The sequence below is a fragment of the Schistocerca nitens genome, chromosome 5 (assembly GCF_023898315.1).
Source record: "Schistocerca nitens isolate TAMUIC-IGC-003100 chromosome 5, iqSchNite1.1, whole genome shotgun sequence".
Classification (NCBI taxonomy): Eukaryota; Metazoa; Arthropoda; class Insecta; order Orthoptera; family Acrididae; genus Schistocerca; species Schistocerca nitens.
Genome location: NC_064618.1, coordinates 809,608,423 through 809,631,633, shown reverse-complemented (window position 1 = coordinate 809,631,633; position 23,211 = coordinate 809,608,423). Strand labels below are relative to the sequence as shown.

The 23,211-nt window shown below is 41.0% G+C and overlaps 1 protein-coding gene across 1 annotated transcript in view; it reads right to left on the bottom strand.

The window, feature by feature from the left end:
- LOC126260037 (chromosome-associated kinesin KIF4A) overlaps nt 1-23,211 on the bottom strand; it is a 301,102-nt gene that overhangs the window by 129,443 nt on the left and 148,448 nt on the right. The window lies entirely within an intron of this gene.

Genomic DNA, 23,211 nt, shown 5'->3' with positions numbered 1-23,211 from the left:
TCGATCACCCACCATATTCTCCAGATCTGAACACATGTGAGTTCTCCTTATGGGGCTGTATTAAAGACAGGGTGTACAGCAATAACCTCAAAACGATTGCTGAGCTGAGAACAGCCCTTCAGGAGTTCACTGACAGGATTGATATTCCGACACTTCACTGAGTCATGCAGAGTTTCGCTATTCGTCTGTGCCACATCATCGCCAATGAGAGTAGGCGTGTCAAACATATATCCCCAAATATCTGCAGTGACGTTTCCATGTTGAATAAAGTGTGAGCATGCCGTATACAAATATTATTTAAGATCATTGTCACTAAATGCAACCTAGTACTTTAGAAGCAAAGTCACTAATTTGAAAAGCTTCAATTTCTTAAATTACATTAAAAACCTGCTGATTATCTTGAAATGTTAGCTTAATATTTATATGTAAACATAGGCTTTTTCAGTGAAAACTGGAACCTATGACTGGACCAACTGAGGTCTACTTACTACATTTTGCTACTTGGCACGAGATTTTAAAATGAGCAGTGCTACTTGCCATGTGGTTATCAGAAACTTTTAATTAATGAATTTATATAATCAGGTCATCTGTAGTAATGATTAATGAACAGAATACAATATTTTTATCTTCCTTTCAATATTCTGTCAGACAAGTCATTTCATGGAAGTTTACAGTGGTGTCAAGTTTTATACAATAATCAATTACATATACGTAAATAATGTAGAAAATAACTAGCCTATTTAAGAACTGTAAGATTTTCCTTACCGCTCAGGAGAAAAACATATATTGTAATAACTAGTTTCTAGGACTTCTTCAATTGGATGGAATTCACTGTATTTTAGCCAAGTCTGTAATACAGTCATATTTATTTAGCAGTACAGCATGAGCTGAGTACTGTTGCTTACAGCAAAATTTTGTAACCAAATATTTATAGTTGTCATGGACTGTAGAAAGTCTTTAAGGTAAATCTAATAAGTGATTATTTCTGGTATTCTGCAGATGCACATGTACATCACATTAAATGTTGAATTTTTCCAGATTTTCTCTGGCATATATCAAACAGTTGCATACGGACTAGGTAATGCCATTATGCAGACAATTTAAAGTGGTTTCAGCAAGATACTCTGGGTGGTAGTCCAACTAAACATCCAACTGTCTTCTTCTGCATCTGAAAATGCATTTAGCTCCTCAAGAATTGCTCCAGAGCAATCTTCCATACCACAGATGAGAATCGAAGAAAGCAAAATATGCCTGGAGTAACAACTGTTTGCTCACAAACTTCCTTAATTTACATACACACACACACACACACACACACACACACACACACTACTTCGCTGCACAGATAAGGTGTGTTCTTCCCAAGAGAGTTCTTGGTCTATGAATGGTCCAAGTAGTTTTACTGTTTTATTTTCATTTTTGGTTAGATTTTGTTTAAAAATTATTTCCTCCATTATCATTTGGTTTCTGCACAGCTGATTGGCACAACACCCCTGATTAGTCATTTGCAACATTTCTCTGTTGTTACCCAGTAAACTTTGTAAATTCTCACCTGTGGTTATTAATGCCATTTCATCAGCATGCAGTACAGCATGGAGTATGAAACTTCCTGGCAGATTAAAATTGCGTGCCAGACCGAGTCTCGACCACAGTACCTTCGGCTTTCATGGGTACTTGCCGTTGAAAGGCAAAGGTCCCAAATTTGAGTCTCAGTCCGGCAAACAGTTTTAATCTGCCTGGAAGTTTCATATCAAAGCACATTCCGGTGCAGAGTGAAAATTTCAATCTGGAACGAAATAGTGTATTTGTACAGGGTATGTAAACTGAGAATTCATTAATTTAGACAACAAACAGGAAAGGTGTAAAAACAGAGCCTTGGGGTATTTCTTTTTTTATTAGGAATATTATTGATCTCTGCTTATTTGCGCACACAAACTGTAACCTATTGCTTAAATAACATTTGGGTAGACCGAGTAATTTATCTTCTGTGCCACACTATTCTAACTTTTTTATAATTATGTCACATGACATTGAGTCAAATGTTTTGCTTTTATCAATTCATAAATAGTCTTTTTGGTACCCTTAATAAACAGTATTGTCTAAAGCTTCAACTGCTTTCACAGTCAATAGATGGGATCTGAATCTGAACTGTTCATCATTTAAAATTTTGTTACTTTCAAAACAGCTTTGTATCTGTTGCACACAATTTTCTATTGTCTTTAATACAACTGGTACTATTAAAGTGGGTCTGTAGTTATTTGGGAGGTTTTGCCACCTTTTTTAACACACTGGTAATGGAACTGTGAGCTTAAGACATTCTGGGAAAATTCCTTCATCTAGTACTCAGGTAGACAGTGAAGCAAGTGGCATTTTCATTATTTATTTATTTTTTGCTATACACTTTATGATGACATTACCTAGTCCAAAATAACCTTCTGTTTTGGAATTTCTTAGTTTGTATATTGATTTTTGAATGTTATTTAAAGTGATTAAGGCGCACATTAATTTCTCACTTGCTTGCTTGGAACGAGTTAGCAGGGCTTCTGCACTAATGAGAATTATTGAGTTAAGTGGTAGTGCTGGCAGTATTTACAAAATATTCATTGAGTGCATCAGGTAATAGGGGTACGGTTTTCTTTATTGATATTACTAATTTACATTTTGATGACATTCGATGCTGATTTTCATTTATTTTTGGAATTTAAAATTTATTCATCATTTGCACTTAACATTTTTTCATTTCAGATCTGTAGAGTTTTCTCATATTTATGTTACTTTTTTTGGTCCCAATCACTTTTATGAGACTTTTATTTTAGAATTAATAGTAGTCCCCCTGGGTTCTTACAGTTGTGGAGTGTACCATTTGTTGGTATGATGCAGCTTACATGTGATATCAGCACAATACCTTTTGGTTACAGTGGGGCACATCTTTCCTACACTGTACTTAATATCCATACGGAACTGGAAAAGCTTTTGTCAATACTTTTGTTATTAAGCGTCGTGTAAGCTCAATCTATTTCCTTTAACTGGTATGTCATATTGTTTACAATGGATTCTCCTAGTTGTCTACGTCACTTCTCTTCCTAAAGTAATGAGAGCTGAATTTTCAGTTTGAAGTCATAGTCCTGCATGATCCGATACTTCTAATTCTATAACATCACATTCAAGGACACAAGTTTTATATTACTAATTATGTTATCAAGACACAAATCAATCTAGTGGGCTTATCATTGAGACAGTAATAGTACAGTGACTTCAAAGAATTCACCATATGAATCACATTTTTTCCTCTTTCTCCTTATATCTGTATTAGTATCACCTACAATTATAATTTTATGCTATTTACATTTGGACAAGTGCAACAATAAAGTATTAATTTTTTTTCTATAAATACTATCTGATCAGAATGTCGAGTTTGATTAAAAAAAAGTACCAGTTACTTCAAGTATGCCATATATCAAGATTGCTTTTAATATGGATTGAGACCCTGCCATGTGACATGCGTTTTCCGTAGTAGCTTGTTAACAGCAAATATCCAAGTGGAACACTCCAGTCTACTTCAGGCTCTTTCACCTAGTCTTCATTGATACACAAAACACTGCAGTTAATTTGATCAAGCCAGTATTTCCAACTCTCATTGACTTTACCTTTAAGAGACTATACATTTATATGTAGAAAGAGAATACTTATAGTACAGAAAGGTATTTTGATATCACTATGTCTTGCATGTCCATTTATTTTCATTTGTTTTTAATTTACTTCTGAATTGGAATTTCCAATTTCTCGGTTTATGTCAGATACGAGCTTTTTTGGATGCCTTCGCACAATGTTACTCTACTTTGAACCCTAGACATTGTATTTGGACTTATGCTGGTTTACCTATATACTGGTAGATGTTTTATTTTTCTCTGTTTATGTTTATCCATTAATTCGCCTAAGTAGTTTACGGCAAAGATTAAAACTTGGTATGTTCACAGCAATCAAGCCTGTGGATATAGCAAGGAAAAGTGAAGAACATTGATTTCGTTGTGTGTAAAAACTCTCATGGGAAGTTTCATGTGTCTTGTACAGTGTGTCTTTTTCCCATACATGGATCAGAGGGGACATGAATTTCTCTTCAGTTCACTAATAACGTCAAATATATTAATTCTTATAGCAATAAGCCAATGTGGCTTACCAGTTTTTATTTCACTCGATCTACATAAATCTTTCACCGGTACCTATAATACTTTGGACAGGTAATAAATTCAAGCAGACCAAGCTGGACACTGTAACAATATCTCCATTTACATATTCTGACCCATACAGTGCCATCTATTGATCAATTTTCAGAATATTTTTTTTTCTTCTGCCACACGTTTTCCCTCTTCTCCGATAATATTCCGTTGCAATTTAACATCATTCCGACCAGTGGTGTTATTTCTACAGCATTTTTAAAGTTTAACTTTAATTTTAATCACACTGTATATCGTATGCAAAACTGTCACGGGGCAAAATATCTATTTTGTTTACTATAATGACACAATCTGCGGCAAAGAATCTCACTTCAAGCGACAGCATTGACACATAATAAGTGGTACAGAATATTTATTTTCAGTAGTGTCATGGAGATGACCGAAGCGGCTACAGTTTCTTGCAGTGTTAGTCTGAAGTGGCGCAATTGGATTTCTCGACTGAGTACTATTGAAAATTGTTTAGAGTTCCGTTGGGAGTACTATCTGCTGCCGAATCACGACACTAGAAATTGCATTGATTATTATGGGGTCGAACTTGGTTCAGAAAGTAGCAATTTTAAGTTCCCATTACAGTTGCATTGTAGCAAATGTCAGAAACGAAAAAGTATAAGGAAAAACACGTGGACTGATAATTCTAAACTGACAATACAGCAGAGCATCGTATTGGTTACTTGGTGGATTAAAGATAACATACTGAAAACGACATTATCGGAAACTGGATTCTTGATTAATACCGTTTGTGACTATTATGGTTTCTGTCGAGAAGTGTGTTATGTAATTGTGACTAATGAAGGGGACAACAGGTGTGTCAACAAGAGTGGAAATAGATGAGTCGCAAGTAACTCAAAAATATAGTAAAGGACGACTTCTGAAGAAAGAAACTGAACAGATCTGGGTGTGTGGAGGCACAGAAAGAGACTCAAGAAAATGTTTTATTGTGAAAATTTATTCCAGGACCAAACAAACTCTAGTGCCTCTAATTAAGAATTCATCTTGCTAGGCACCAAAGTCATTACAGATAGATGGAAATCTTACAACACTCTGAAGGAAGAGGGATTTCACCACAGGTTTGTAAACCATTCTGTTGAATTCATGTCTTCTGATGACCTGCCTCTACACACACAGAACATCGAGCGATTATGGAAATCCCTGAAATCACCCATCAAAAGAAAAGGACGACTGGGAGACCGTGATGAACTGCATGTTTTTCAATACTTCTGCTTCCACAGTTTAAATTTACACGGTATAAAACTTCCCCGAGAGACTTTGCCAATTTTCTTAAGAGATATTGTTGAGAGTGTACCCCAGCTATGGGAAAAAAGGACATCTACCAGCAGTATACACATCATACAAAAACCATTAAGAATAAATGTATTGTGACGTAAATTGAGAATTTAAAAATCCATAAAAAAACTCTGCTGCAAGATGTACAGTTATCTATTTTACAAAGCACTCTTACTGCTCACCTCTGCTGAATAAATAGAACATTTACTTTTGGTGCCATGCCCTAGAAGATTATCCAATAGAGGGAAAATGTGTAAAATCAGCCAACATTTCATCTGTGGTTCAACTCAATGAGATATACTTCAAATAGCAAAATATACTGAATTGAGTTTCTTGATTAATTTGTGTATGTTATAGCTCCACACTCACTTGTTATTCAACTTGGGCCCAAAAATTTTATGCAGGTTTCATTTAATGATTGGCTATTAAAGTCTATTTTTGGTGCTAAAATGTTATTTTTGATTGTCTGAAATTGCATAACATGAGTCATGAGATTAAAACTTAAGATGGGTGGTGCAAACCACTTGAAAGCCTGTTCAGTTATCTGAGTTGTGTCTGGTAAGGTTGAGCCTGGTAAGTTAATTAGACTGCTTTTGTTGTAGGGAACATTACAGTATTTTTAGCTGGCCTTCAGAATCACTAGAAAATAATTTATGGAGGTTATGAACAACAGCGAACCCAGTACTGATTTTTGTGGGACCCTACATGTTACATTCCCTCATTTCAAGGTCACTCTCATTCCAGTGACAGCCTATCCTAGACATACACTGCTTTCTGCTAATGAAGGTTAAGACTCCATGCAATAGGATGTATCATTTACTGCCATAATATTAGTTTGCCAGGTAGAATTTTGCAGTATATGCAATCTAAGCTTTTGGCAAGGTTACAGAATAGGATAATTTTTCTTGTTTAGCTCAGATAGGACTTTCATTAGTGTGGTCTTTTAGAGTTTTCTCTTCGGAGGTTGCTTTATAAGAACCAAAGCTACAGAGAATTAACAACTTTTGCTCAGATAAAAGAGTATTCTACCATAGGTTACCTTCTAAAGATCTGATATGCCTATCACCTGTTTTACGGACAGTTGTTACTACAGTATATATTTACGTATGTCAGGAAACATGCTCTGAGTAATGGACTGATTACAAATATTAATCAATGATATTCTACCCAGTCAGCAGAATATTTTAATTACTCTACTAGAGACACCATTCTTGCCAGCAGCATTATTACCTTTTAGCTACTCAATGAATTTTGTAATCTCCTTTTGTGTTGTATTATACTATTGTCTGTACAATTAAATCTAATGTCCCTGTATTTGGTTCTTTATTATGTATTTAGTCTTACTGCCGTTGGTGGGGAGGCTTGCGTGCCTCAACGATGCAGATAGCCGTACCGTAGGTGCAACCACAACGGAGGGGTATCTGTTGAGAGGACAGACAAACGTGTGGTTCCTGAAGAGGGGCAGCAGCCTTTTCAGTAGTTGCAGGGGCAACAGTCTGTATGATTGACTAATCTGGCCTTGTAACATTAACCAAAACAGCCTTGCTGATGTGGTACTGCGAACAGCTGAAAGCAAGGGGAAACTACAGCCATAATTTTTCCCGAGGGCATGCAGCTTTACTGAGAGCTGCAGCAAACCAGTCTCAGGACTGAAGACCACAGCAACAACAACAACAACAGCAAAAATACATTATAACATGTTCATAGTATATTTTTTCTACAAAAATTTAGCTATTATTTTATAGATTATAATATCATTTCCAAATAGCAAATTGTTGGCAGTAATTGATGGCTGTTGGTTAAGGAACCTTTCTGGTAACTGAACTACTGCCTGCAGAAGAAACACACGGGTAGAATCTCCAACCGATGTTACACTACACTCATAACATGGGGGTTCAATAAACCTGACTCAATACGAATGACTAGAAAATGAGGAGTGGTTGAATATCATCCTTATTAGAAGAGTTATTTGTCTTGTTTCCTATAAATAAAATAAAACAACATTGTGCAAGTATTTAATAACTATGCAATTCACACTTAAGTGCTTGGCAGATGGTTCATCGACCATTTATACACTCTTCCTCAACTGTTTCACACACTAAAAGCACAGGAAAACTAAAACTTACATCCTTCTGGGCAAACTCTTATTTTATTGCAAACCCATTTCTCGCTATGTAGGTGAGTGTCAACAAATATTTTCGCATTAGGAGGAGATTGTAGACCGAAATTTCATGAAAAATTCTTGCCACATCATGAAATGCCTTTGTTTTAATGAGCGACACCTAAATTCTTATCATACCCATGGGACACTTGCCCCTATTTCACAACAGTGCAAAAGAAACTGCCTTCTTTGAACTTTTCAATGTCCTCCGTCAATCTTATCTGGGTGGTTGGTTTGTAGATTAAAGGCACTAAACTGCAATGTTTTCAGTCACTTGTTCCTTAATCACACAGGTCTCGGGTTAAAACCATACCCCAAAAAATCCTACCACATGAAATCTCGGGAAGGAACAAAATGCGTAAAACTACATGTGAAACTACAATCAAGCAGTGAACAAAGTATCAAGCCAAAACTGAAAACATTAACAAAAACGGAAAAAGCGGAAAAGGTGTTATAACAATATATCAGATGACCTCGGCTGGCTGATCACAAGAATAAAAAAGGATGAACCAGCCACTCTACAACACGCTAAAATTCCCACCCTAAAAACACAAGGCAAGAGAAACCACAGATGGTGAAAAGACGAACAAGTCTAAGAGACAATACCAGAGGGAGCAAGGAAGAATTAAAATACAAGTAGGGTGAGGGCCAGAAAGATGAGGGCATGGCAATCTTAAATAGAATGATAAAAATGCCCTTCATGGAAAAAGCTATGTTAGCTGTTCAGGCATTGCCACCTAAAATCGAAGGGAGTGCATCAGGGACATTAAAAACATCTGCCATAGGGTGGCTAAATTTGGACAGCCCAACAAGATGTGGAGCTCTGTCAAGTGTGAGCCACAGTGACACTGAGATGGGTCTTCATGATGTAGGAGGTACCGTAACCGTAAGTCAGCCAAGAATGGTAGATGCGGCACTGGCAAAGGACAGTAGAGTCCTTGCGAAAGGCTCGCGTGGAGGACCTCCACACATTTGTCGTCTCCTTCACAATATATATCTTGTTCAGCCGAGTCTGGGAGTGTCATTCTGTATTCCAGAGGTTAAAAACCTTGCAGCATAATACCGACTGAAGATCAGATTCTGGTATGCTGATTTCCAGACACTGTTTACGAATAGCCCCTTTGGCTAGCCACTGAGTTTCCACATTGTTCAAGGACATAAATGGACTCTTGGATGGCGAGGATAACACTGATTGAGAGCTTGTAAGGAATTCAAGGCGAGGGCAGCACTGATTAATAGCTTGTAAGACATTCAAGAAGTCGCTACATATGGCGCAGGAATGGATATGCTCATGAGCATGAGATATGACTAACAGCTCTGCAGTGGAAACACTGCTGCCTTCTGGCAGGGAACGCTGTTCGGTATACCCTGCTTGAGCATAAGCAAACCCAAAGTGAACATCAATCATCAAGCCATCCGTGTAATATACCTCTCGACCCTGACACGCTTCAAGAAGAGAGAGAGAAAGAGGGCGTGGATGGCTGCAGGATGAATTGAGTCTTTTGGGACTTATGCTAGGTCCAGATGAAGCTGTGGTCGGGGTATACACCACATAAATGTATGCGTGTGAACTGGAGGGGAGGGGGTAAGGGAAAAGACTTTAGTTCATTGAGAAGGGACCTGACACAGACTGCAATTGTAATCCCTGATCTGGGCCGCCATTGCGGGAAATGGAGCACTATGTTAGGGAAAAGGAGATGGTAATTCGGAAGTTCAAGTGGGATGCAAATACACGCAGTAAAACTAGCAAGCAGTTGTCGCCTGATCTGCAATGGAGGAACCCCAGCTCCCAAGAGTAGACTGTTCAGAGGATTTGTTCACAAAGCTCCCGTCAGAAGTAACTCCACAGTGATGTATAGGGTCCAGCATCTGCAATACTGAGGGTGTTGCTGAAGCATACACAATGAACCCATAGTCAAGATGGGACTGTACAAGGACTCTGTGCAGGTGCAACAGTGTAGGGTGATCTGCACACCATTTAGAGCGACTCAGGCATCTAAGAATGTTAAGGTGCTGCCAGCACTTTTGCTGACAAAGATGGGGGAAGCCAAGTTAAGCGGGTGTCAAAAACCAACCCTAAAATGTGATAAAGGTCCATTACATTAAGTAGATGGTCATCAAGATAAAGTTGTGGGTGCAGGTGAACTGTACGACGGCAACAGAAGTGCATGACAAGTCTTGGGGGCTGAAAAAAATGCCATAGGTGAGGGTCCCATGACTGCGCCTTTCATACGGTTTGCTGCAGTCAACATTCGGCTACACCAGTAGTGGATGAGCAAAAGAAAATGCAAGTCATCAGCATATAAGAAGGGTGACACTGAGGATCCCACAGCTACTGTGAGACCACTAAAAAGAGAACACTCAGTACAGAGCCTTGCTGGACCCAGTTTTCTTGGATATGGGGTGGACCTGTGTGAAGTTTTGATTCAAAATGTGAAGGTGCGTAGCAATAAAGAGTTCTGTGTAAACATCGAGAGCGGGTCCCGGAGAACTAACTCACGTAATGTAGCGAGGATGTGGTGCTGCCAAGTGGTGTCATAGGATTTCGTCAGGTCGAAAAAGACAGCAGTAAGATGACAATGGTGGGAATGACTCCACGCATATCAAGTTGTCAGTGGTGGAGTGACCTTGGCGAAAACCACCCTGAGATGGAGCCAGAAAGCCCCTAGACTCAAGTAACCAACTGTAAGGGTATACAGATTGCGTACAGCCGTACGGTGTGTTAACACGTGCTCGCCAGCCGATCTGTGTGAAATGATGACAATTTGCTTGGTCAGTAGACGCATGTCCGGCCGCACTGCGACAGGGAGTACGCCACTGGCCGCCGCCCACAGCAGATCATGCCGCACTTAAATGGTTATGAGCTTAAAGGATCCAAGTTCCAGATTAACAAGACGGGCATTAAGACTGAGTGAGTACCAATTTAAGGGTATTCCCCGACCTGGTAAACAACATGTGAAAGCCGATGCAATGAGTCGAAAAGTCAATGTTTGTCGAGAAGAAGAGTTAAAGGCAGCTCAAGAAGATCCGCAATGCAAATGATGGAAAAATGATCAACGTTTTGTCAAAATAGATGGATTATTGTACAAAATCACTAGTAAAGGAAACCGCCTAGTTATTCCAGAAAGCATGAAAGAGCAAATCACGAAAGAGCAATAAGATTCTTTATCATCAGGACACTGCGGTAAAAAAGCAACTAACATTAAAAAAGCTCAAATGTTTTGGTGGCTGAGTCGCAAAGCTGACGTTTTCGAGTTTGTTTCACAATGTGATTCCTGTAACAGATGGAACAATGTAGGAAAAAGTAGAGCGCCATTGCAAGAACTGCCAGAAACAAGTGAACCATTTGAACAAGTAGGACTAGATGTCGTAGGACCGTTGCCTAAGACTAAAGATGGAAACAAATACATATTGATAATCTTAGATCATTTCTCTAGATACCTTCTCATGATACCAATACCTGATCAGAGCGCTGAGACTACAGCTAAAGCTTTTGTAAAAGAATGGATTCTTAAGTTTGGATCACCATTAAGTATAATTAGTGATCAAGGAACGAATTTTATGAGTGAATTACTTACACAGACTTGTAAGCTCATGCAAATAACTCAGTTAAGGACTACACAGCACACCCTGAAGGAAATGGAAGAGTTGAGGAAGTCCACAGAACAATCATTAAAATCGTTAGCCATTATGTGAGTAGCAAACACGACAATTGGGATGTCTGTTTACCGTACTTGGTAAGTTGTTACACTGCCAAAATGCACAGCTCAACTGGCATAAGTCCATATGAGGCCGTCTATGGAAGAAGAATGCATTCACCCTTGGACTTTGCACGATCGACTGCCGGAATCAGCAAGCAAGCTAAAGGAAGCACAGAGGGATGTGAAACAGCGGAATCATCAATCCTTTCTCCAGCAAGCAAGACAACACGACCGCCAAGCAGCAGTGCCACAGTATAGAGTTGGAGATACTGTGTTTCTGAGCAACATGGTGTTAAAGAAGAGTCATGTCAAAAAGTTTAAGAAGTTTTGGAAAGGACCATATCCAATCTTGGAGGTGCTGTCGCCAGTCACTCTTAAGCTCCAACTGCCCTTTCAATCGATTGTCATTCATGTTAATCATGTAAAGCCATTTCTGGGTAGATTTCCTATAGTATCACAAGACGACGAGGACGACTGAGAGGCAGACCTGCTGGTCTCAAACCCAGGAAGCGAGAATCGTGAGGTTGCAGTCCAGACTTCGAGGCCGAGGCATCGTCATGTTCCGAGCGATCCTGTTCCAGACACCCAACAATCTGCTTAAACACGTGTAGTGTGCGAAAGTGCAATGCGTGTGTTTATTTCAGCCATGTGCATATGTGAATGTGTCGTGATAATTTAGTATTGAAGCTAGTGCACAATTGAAATAAACCTTTTATTCCACAGGTTGCCCCAAGAAATTCATTTATTTTAGGTTCATCGTTAACTCTAGTATTTAGAACTAATTAACCATGTTCATTTTTATTCTAATGCTGGCTATGATAGCGTATTCTGCTAATGCTGTAGTAATAGTACCAGAGTACAGGTGTTTTGTTTGAACCACAGTTAGACATGGTAGTTTCAATAAGTAATACAAAACTTGTTCTCCAGTACAATCTGAGTGAAATCCAGCAACAGTTCAATTTTGTAAAGAAGCAAATTGACCAAATTCATTCTGTTAAGGGTTGTTGTTGTTGTGGTCTTATGTCCTGAGACTGGTTTGATGCACCTCTCCATGCTACTCTATCCTGTGCAAGCTTCTTCATCTCCCAGTACTTACTGCAACCTACATCCTTTTGAATCTGCTTGGTGTATTCATCTCTTGGTCTCCCTCTACGATTTTTACCCTCCACGCTGCCCTCCAATGCTAAATTTGTGATCCCTTGATGACTCAGAACATGTCCTACCAACCGGTCCCTTCTTCTTGTCAAGTTGTGCCACAAACTCCTCTTCTCCCCGATTCTATTCAATACCTCCTCATTACTTATGTGATCTGTTCATCTAATCTTCAGCATCCTTCTGTAGCACCACATTTCGAAAGCTTCTATTCTCTTCTTGAACAGACTATTTATCGTCCATGTTTCACTTCCATACATGGCTACACTCCATACAAATCCTTTCAGAAACGACTTCCTTACACTTAAATCTATACTCAATATTCACAAATTTCTCTTCTTCAGAAACACTTTCCTTGCCATTGCCAGTCTACATTTTATATCCTTTCTACTTTGACCATCATAATTTATTTTGCTCCCCAAACAACAAAACTCCTTTACTACTTTAAGTGTCTCATTTCCTAATCTAATACCCTCAACATCACCCGACTTAATTCGACTACATTCCATTATCCTCGTTTTGCTTTTGTTGATGTTCATCTTATATCCTCCTTTCAAGACACTGTCCATTCCGTTCAACTGCTCTTCCAAGTCCTTTGCTGTCTCTGACAGAATTACAATGTCATCGGCGAACCTCAAAGTTTTCACTTCTTCTCCATGGATTTTAATACCTACTCCGAATTTTTCTTTTGTTTCCTTTACTGCTTGCTCAATATACAGATTGAATAACATCGGGGAGAGGCTACAACCCTGTCTCACTCCTTTCCCAATCACTGCTTCCCTTTCATGCCCCTCGACTCTTGTAACTGCCATCTGGTTTCTGTACAAATTGTCAATAGCCTTTCGCTCCCTGTATTTTACCCCTGCCACCTTCAGAAATTGAAAGAGAGTATTCCAGTTAACGTTGTCAAAAGCTTTCTCTAAGTCTACAAATGCTGGAAATGTAGGTCTGCCTTTCCTTAATCTTTCTCCTAAGATAAGTCGTAAGGTCAGTATTGCCTCACGTGTTCCAACATTTCTACGGAATCCAAACTGATCTTCCTGAAGGTCGGCTTCTACCAGTTTTTCCATTCGTCTGTAAAGAATTCGCGTTAGTATTTTTGCAGCCGTGACTTTTTAAACTGATAGTTCGGAAATTTTCACATCTGTCGACACCTGCTTTCTTTGGGATTGGAATTATTATATTCTTGAACTCTGAGGGTATTTCGCCTGTCTCATATATCTTGCTCACCAGATGGTAGAGTTTTGTCAGGACTGGCTCTCCCAAGGCTGTCAGTAGTTCTAATGGAGGTCTCTCTAATTTTCCTGTAGGCAGTATCTATCTTACCCCTAGTGATATGCGCTTCTACATCCTTGCATTTGTCCTCTAGCCTTCCCTGCTTAGCCATTTTGCACTTCCTGTCAATCTCTTTTTTGAAATGTTTGTATTCCTTTCTGCCTACTTCATTTACTGCATTTTTGTATTTTCTCCTTTCATCAATTGAATTCAATATCTCTTCTGTTACCCAAGGATTTCTATTAGCCCTCACCTTTTTACCTATTTGATCCTCTGCTACCTTCACTATATCATCCCTCAGAGCTACCCATTGTTCTTCAACTGTATTTCTTTCCCCCATTCCTGTCAATTGTTCCCTTATGCTCTCCCTGAAACTCTCTACAACCTCTGGTTCTTTCAGTTTATCCAGGTCCCATCTCCTTAAATTCCCACCATTTTGCAGTTTCTTCAGTTTTAATCTACAGTTCATAACCAATAGATTGTGGTCAGAGTCCACATCTGCCCCTGGAAATGTCTTACAATTTGGAACCTAGTTCCTAAATCTCTGTCTTACCATTATATAATCTGTCTGAAAACTGTCAGTATCTCCAGGCTTCTTCCATGTATACTTTCACGATTCTTGAACCAAGTGTTAGCTATGGTTAAGTTATGCTCTGTCCAAAATTCTACAAGACGGCTTCCTCTTTCATTTCTTAGCCCCAATCCATATTCACCTACTACGTTTCCCTCTCTCCTCTTTCCTACTACCGAATTCCAGGCACCCATGACTATTAAATTTTTGTCTCCCTTCACTATCTGAATAATTTCTTTGATTTCATCATACATTTCTTCAATTACTTCATCATCTGCAGAGCTGGTTGGCATATAAACTTGTACTACTGTAGTAGGCGTGGGCTTTGGGTCTATCTTGGCCACAATAATGCGTTCACTATGCTGTTTGTAGTAGCTTACCCGCACTCCTATTTTTTTTATTCATTATTAAACCTACTCCTGCATTACCCCTATTTGATTTTGTATTTATAACCCTGTAATCACCGGACCTAAAGTCTTGTTCCTCCTGCCACCGTACTTCACTAATTCCCACTATATCCAACTTTAACCCATCCATGTCCGTTTTAAATTTTCTAACCTACCTACCCGATTAAGGGATCTGACATTCCACACTCCGATCCGTAAAAGCCAGTTTTCTTTCTCCTGATAACAACGTCGTCCTGAGTAGTCCCCGCCCGGAGATCCGAATGGGGGACTATTTTACCTCCGGAATGTTTTACCCAAGAGGACGCAATCATCATTTAACCATACAGTAAAGCTGCATGCCCTTGGGAAAAATTACGGCTGTAGTTTCCCCTTGCTTTCAGCCGTTCGCTGTACCAGCACAGCAAGGCCGTTTTGGTTAGTGTTACGAGGCCAGATCAGTTAATCATCCAGACTGTTGCCCCTGCAACTACTGAAAAGGCTGCTGCCCCTCTTCAGGAACCACACGTTTGTCTGGCCGCTCAACAGATATCCCTCCGTTGTGGTAAGGTCCATGGATCATGGCGGGTGGGTTAAGGGTAATGATACAATTTTGGAAATGGGTACATCTTGGTATAATATCTGAATCACAGCCAAAATGCAGGTAGGGTCTACATCTCTTAATTATGAATCGTCTCCCAAGAGATGATTGCCCTAGAATTTTAATGCATTTTTATCATCCATTTCTTAAACGATGTTCTGAAGGTATAATTTTCTCATTTAACTCCACCCTTGATGTCACATTTACATGTAAAAACTATGATACACCTGAGTTAGCCCTTAAACTAAAACTGAACAATAGTGGATTAATCTTTAATGCCACACATTGTGATTTATCATGTGAACTATTTGATATGCCTAGTGTGTTGCCAACTACATTTCATTTCATGCAACTCGACATTTACCATGAACTGGAATGTTATCTGTTTATTACAGTGATTCATACATATGGAAAGCATTCCTTATCAACTTTTTCTGAAGACAATAATTTCATTAATGACATCCATGAAAATGTAATCTCTTCAAATAATGAGTTAAATTTCATTGAAGCAGCAAATAGAATTAAGTCCTTCAATTCCTCCAGTAATGTTAATGCTTACTTGATTGTCAGTATTGTGTTTTGTCTTTTGTCAACAGCATTTGTCATTTATGAAATTCTCGTCTTGAAGGCACACTTCTCTGTACCGAATGTTACTGTGTCTGCAAATGAAATATATGTTGCAAATGCCTTCCAATACCACAAATGGCGAAACAGATTCATAACGTCCAGGAGGTCGTTTTGAGCCACCTATGGTTGCTCTTTTTCTCTGGGGAGAGTGATGTAAGGGTCTACAGATTGCATGCAGGCGTACGGTGCGTTAACACGCTCCCATCAGCCGTCCTATCTGGAATGATGACAATTTGCTTGGTCAGTAGACGCACGTCCGGCCGCCACTAGCCGCCGTCCACAGTGGGCAGTATTAAATAGCGCGGCCTCGGGTGCCAATGTGTCTCTTGTCTTAGCTCACAATGGAGCATTTCGATACGACCATAATTAGCCGGTGTTAGGATGTCAGAAACAGTGATGAAGGGTGCGCGTAGCGTGCACGTTTTATAATCTGCCTTTGTTAATAAAACTGTTTTTAACTTACTTCTCGTGTTTGCGTACTGCCGTACCTCAAGGACCCACCACTCACAAATCCAGACAAAATATTCGTGTAATCATCATCCAGGACAACAACACAAACAACCCCCTTATACAACACAGCCACCTGCTCACCATATGTTCGAGCAGCTTGCAAAAAATGTTGGTGAGACTAATAGGACGATAGCTATCTAGTGGGTTCTCACCGGGTTTAAGCACTGGAACGATGACACTTTCTCACCACTGCAACGGGAATTCGTCATCACTCCAGATGCTGTTAAGATGGCAAGTGGATGAACCTTGTAATCTATTGATTGATCTTTAATCATTTGGTGATGGATGTGCTCTGGGCCAGGGGTTGTGTCAGGACAATGTGCAAGGGCAGCGAGAAATTCCCACTCACTGAATGGAACATTATATTGCTCAGTGTGGGCAGGTAGTAAAAGATATGTGATGTCATTCCACCCACTGTTTTCGGGTACGAAAGGTGGGGTGGTAATTCTCACATGCAGAAGTTCAAGCATAATGCTCAGCAAAAAGCTCTGCGATTGCACCTGGGTTGGCACTGACAGCATCACGTGTCAAAATACCAGGCCAAGCTGCAGGGGGCTGATATCCATAAAGGTGTCTGATTATAGTCCAAACCTGGGAAGGAAAGGTTTGTGTTTCAATGGTGGAGACGTACTGTTCCCAGCACTCCTGCTTCCATCTTTTAAGTAGTTGACAGGCCCAGGCACAGAGCCGTTTGAAGGCAACAAGCTGCTCCACTGATGAGTGGCACTTATGAGATTGGAGGGCACACCTACGATCTCTTAATGGCCATTGTGATACCCGGCAACCACCAAGGCACTGTCTTCCGCCAGGAGCAACTTGAGGAACAAGGGCTGCAGAAACAATGGTGGTTGTAACGTTCTGGATCACCATATTGATGTTACCAAGCAACAGAGATCCAACGGTGTTAGCAGAAGCGAAATCGTACTAATCAGTCTTGGGCAAGTGCCCATGTGAGAGACAGGAAGAGTGGAAAGTAGTCTACCACACAAGCTGTCGTTGAGCTCTCCAGTTAACAGATGGTAGAAGGCCAGGAATGAAAACTGAGAAATCAATGGCCAAGTGTGTGCCATGTGCCAAAGTGAAATGAATGGGGGCACCTGTATGTATTAGGCAAAGGTCGAGTTGAGTCAATAGATTCTTGTCATCTTTACCATGGCCAGTAATCTTGGTTCCGCCCCATAAAGGGTTATGGCCGTTGAAATTACCCGAAACTAGGAAAGGTGGGGGAGTTGAGAAATTAGTGAAGCCAATACATTTCGTGATACTTCACCATCTGGAGGCATCTACATGTTGCAGATGGTGATTTCCTGCATTGTCCTCACCCTGATAGCCACCGCATCTAAAAATGTTAGAAGGGGCAGGTTCACTATGGACAGAGGTATGGACATACATATACATACTCTACCTGACAGCCTATTACAGTCAATACAATTTTTGTAATACCCCGATAGCCACAAAGGGTGCAGTTACACATTGCTGGAAACCAGGTTTCCTGAAGGGCAATGCCGAAAGCAGGTGTAATGCTTAAGAGTTGTCATATTCAGCCAGCTAGAGGAAAAAACCACTGCAATTCCATTAGTGGATGACACTTTCTGTAGTCTGGGATGGCATGAAGGGACCAAGGAGGCAGTTTACGTTTCAGGGTCATCCGTGGCCACTGGCTGAGTGTTAATACCTATGACCATCGCTGCTCAGGCATCAGCGAAATCTAGGTCCAAGAGGGATGCTAAATTATCCACCTCATCCTGAGACGCAGAACTGATAAGGAGCTGTGATTGGGAGCCGCTGGAGCTTCTTGTTCCTTACCAGACTACTTACGCACATGTCTGCCCTCTCACTTCTCTTTAGGGACTTGCTGGGAGGGCTTCTCTGAAGTAGCTTCAGGTACAGATAAAGACCGTGAAGCCCTACGGTCAACAGCTTGCTGTTCCTTATCCAGTAGGGGGGAGGGGGGACCAATGTCCCTGGAATTTGGATTGGGAGGGGGGGGGGTGTGAGGGTAGTAGGTGGGGGATGCAGGCACTGCTAACAAAATAGGTACTTTGGGAGTAACGGAAGTAGTAGTACCACCAAACGTAAAGGGGGGGGGGGGGATGGTTGGTTGGTTTTGGGGAAGGAGACCAGACAGCGAGGTCATCGGTCTCATCGGATTAAGGAAGGACGGGGAAGGAAGTTGGCCGTGCCCTTTGAAAGGAAGCATCCTGGCATTTGCCTAGAGCGATTTAGGGAAATCACGGAAAACCTAAATCAGGATGGCCGGACACGGGATTGAACCGCCGTCCTCCCGAATGCGAGTCCAGTGTCTAACCACTGTGCCACCTCGCTCGGGGGGGGGGGGGGGGGGGGGATGTCAAGTGGCCCTGAGGGCCCACTGTACAATGCAGAGACGAGACCAACATTGCCATAGAGGGTGATGGCATTAGCTTCAGCATAGGAGGATGTCAATCGAACAGGGTTCAACCGGTCGTATTATTTTAGCCTCTTGGTAAGTCAGCCTGTCCAGGGTCTTGTACCACATAATTTTTCTTTCGTTTCGAACAACCATGCACAGTCCGGTGAGCCAGGTGACTATGCTCTCCACAGCTGTCACAAGTGGGAGGAGGGGCACATGGAGTATTCAGATTCATTGGATGTCCGCAATCTCTACACATGGTGCTGGATCTGCACTCTGAAGACATGCCCAAATTTACAGCGCTTAAAGCACCATACAGGATGAGGGACATATGGTTTTACATCACAATGGCATACCATCACCTTGATCTTTTCAGATAACGAATCACCCTCAAAGGCCAAGAGGAAGGTACTGGTAGCAACATTGAATCTTTTGGTCCCCTATAGACGTGCCGTATGAAGTGAACACCCCGTTGTGCTAAACTGGTGCATAGCTTGTCAGACTGCAATAGGAGGTCTTGATGAAAAATAATCCCATGGACCATGTTTAGGCTTTCTTGAGCAGTGACTGAAATGGGAATATCTTCCAGCTTGTCACATGCGAGTGGCACCCATGACTGGGCTGTGGATGCTGTGTTAATCAGGACTGACCCATTTCTCATTTTGAACGGCACCACCACCTCCCCAAACGTATCCTCCATGTGTTAACACAAAAGAGACCTTGTACCCAGAAAGGAGTAACCTTCGGTTCTTCTGCAAACTAAATATTGAGGTGAGTATGGCTCTCTTGATTCTGTAGCCTTATGTACCTCTCTTCCCACAGTGTGGTTACGGAGGGGAACAACTTGGGGTCATACTTCTCAGCAATGAACTCTAGCCTTCCTTTCTTAGACTCTGGGGCCATTCAGCCATCAGCAAAAGACAACTTGGCCCATTTCATTGTGGGTCATCTCCGGCCAGGGGCTCTCCTCACATGCGACACCCAGCCACAAAAAGATGGCTTCTACTCCTTAGCATACATGGGGAGTTTGGAGCTCGAGTGTGAGCAGTGCAATCCTTGTGTTGTCAGGGGGCTACAACCAAAGGGGGTACATGACTCCTCCATGATGGACTGGCTACCGCACTGGATACTGGGTGCAGAAGATGACAGTGGATACCTGATGTAGATGACGCATCCCGTACGGTGTCCTCGCCTAAATAGCTGGATGACGGGTGCAGTTGCAGACCCATGACCATATTAGGTGCAGAAGGTCTCAGCATACCGTGGATACATGGTGCACCATGTAAGGTGTCCTTTCCCAAATGGCCCACACTTCTGTAGAATTTAGAAAGCTGGAGATAAAACTCTAAGAAGGGACCATAACTGATGAGGCTGAAAAGTAGGTGTGCACGTCGCACCAGTGTCTAAGAAGGGTAGTAGGAATAATCCATCGAACTACATACCTTTATCATTGACGTCTGTTTGCAGTAGGGTTTTGGAGCATATACTGTATTCAAACATGAATCACCTCAAAGGGAACAATCTATTGATACGTAATCAGCATGTTTTCAGAAAACATCGTTCTTGTGCAACGCAGCTAGCTCTTTATTCGCACGAAGTAATGGCCGCTATCGACAGGGGATCTCAAGTTGATTCCGTATTTCTAGATTTCCGGAAAGCTTTCAACACCATTCCTTACAAGCGACTTCTAATCAAGCTGCGGGCCTATGGGGTATCGTCTCAGTTGTGCGACTGGATTCGTGATTTCCTGTCACGAAGGTTGCAGTTCGTAGTAATAGACGGCAAATCATCGAGTAAAACTGAAGTGATATCAGATATTCCCCAGGGAAGTGTCCTGGGATCTCTGCTGTTCCTGATCTATATAAATGACCTGGGTGACAATCTGAGCAGTTCTCTTAGGTTGTTCGCAGATGATGCTGTAATTTACCGTCTAGTAAGGTCATCCGAAGACCAGTATCACTTGCAAAGTGATTTAGAAAAGATTGCTGTATGGTGTGGCAGGTGGCAGTTGACGCTAAATAATGAAAAGTGTGAGGTGATCCACATGAGTTCCAAACGAAATCCGTTGGAATTCGATTACTCGATAAATAGTACAATTCTCAAGGCTGTCAATTCAACTAAGTACCTGGGTGTTAAAATTACAAACAACTTCAGTTGGAAAGACCACATAGATAATATTGTGGGGAAGGCGAGCCAAAGGTTGCGTTTCATTGGCAGGACACTTAGAAGATGCAACAAGTCCACTGAAGAGACAGCTTACACTACACTCGTTCGTCCTCTGTTAGAATATTGCTGCGCGGTGTGGGATCCTTACCAGGTGGGATTGATGGGGGGACATCGAAAGGGTACAGAAAAGGGCAGCTCATTTGTATTATCACGTAATAGGGGAGAGAGAGTGGCAGATATGATACGCGAGTTGGGATGGAAGTCATTTAAGCAAAGACATTTTTCGTCGCGGCGAGATCTATTTATGAAATTTCAGTCAGCAACTTTCTCTTCCGAATGTGAAAATATGTTGTTGAGCCCAACCTACATAGGTAGGAATGATCATCAAAATAAAATAAGAGAAATCAGAGCTCGAACAGAAAGGTTTAGGTGTTCGTTTTACCCGCACACTGTTCGAGAGTGGTATGGTAGAGAGATAGTATGATTGTGGTTCCATGAACCCTCTGCCAAGCACTTAAATGTTAATTGCAGAGTAATCATGTACATGTAGACCTCATATGACAGGCAGGAATACCTTGGGTCTATTCTAACCGCCGAACTCACTGGGAGTAACCTTAATCCAGTAAGGATTCCACATGGCACAACAATATTCTAGTGGAGGATGGAAAAGCATAGTTTGAACAGCACCCCAAACTTATCCTCCAGGTTTTCAACAACAGAGGCTTTGTAACCAGAAAGCAGTGGATTTACTGCATGTTTCAAGTGTTCGGGGGAGGGGGAAGAAGAAGAAGAAGAAGAAGAAGATAGATGATCCCCACGCTATCCATTATTTAGGGTCAATTGCCACTTCTTGCACCATACAGACATCTTGCCTAAATAATTTTGTATGTGGTTTTGATCCTCTGATGATTTACTAGACAGTAAATGACAGAATCATCTGCAAACAATCTAGGAGGGCTGCACAGGTTGCATCTTAAAGCATTCATATGGGATTAAGCATATAGCACTTCCTTGGGGAACGTCTCTGTCACTTCTGTTTTACTCTATGACTTTCTGTCAATTATTCTGAACTGTGGCCTTTCTGACAGAAAATTGTTAAATCCAGTCACACAACTGACAAGGGAATCATGTCAAAATCTGACTGGAAATTTCTATACAAGGAGGATACACTGAAAGAAACACAATGTCAAAATTTAGCTGGTAAGGCGACACTACAAGTACTCTTTTTTTCCTCAATGTTGAAAATTACCAATTTTGTAGCTTGCCATGTAGCAGCAGACTTCTACACCCCTGCAATAGCTATAACAGATAGTGCACATGCTACTGGGCAGGTATATAAACCTCACTATAGGCACATCAGTAAACAGATAACATCGCACAACGTGATCGTAATTTTGTAAAGTGAATTTCATTTTCTGTTGATAGCTTCTCTCACAACTGTTCACATTTACTATCATTCAAATTTGCAACTCATTTAATATCCATAATTAGCAACTGCCTTTGCATTATCCTCAAGTGTTCATGATGGAGATAAAACTGAAGTAATCTTATTTGTATTTCCTTTGTATATGCTTGCCATTAGCTTTTTGTGCTTATTCTAGAGTTTCACAGTACGGTGGTATCCAAATAATGCTTTTAACCTTGCGAAGATTTAATATAAAGAACATGGTATGCATGACCTGAGGTTTTCCCAGCGTACAGAAAACTTTAAAATTTCTCGGGTATTCAGCCAGGTAGAAACGTCCAAAAGGCGCAATATTTCGGCAAGCTGACTTCTTGCCATCTTCAGGCATTCTTGGAGTCTGATTGATCTCTGATGGATGGAATTTATATAATCTCCACTCCTCTCCGGCAGCCTCCGTATGGCCACTTCCAAGCGGTCCGCGGCCAGTGGTGGGGGAAGGGCGGTGCCCCATGACAGATCATGGGCCGCAGTCCTTCTGCAGCCACAATTGCTTCCATAACAATGCTGTTCGGTGATAATGCTTCTTCTTCTTCTTCTTCTTCTTCTTCAGGTGTTCTGACAGGAGCGGATTTCCGTGTACACTGTCGTCGTGTTTTTATCATACTCAAAGCTGGATCCCAAGCCTTGCTTAACTGGAAACTGCTGTCTTTATTTATTAGTTCGTAATGCAGCTGGATCTCCACTGCCT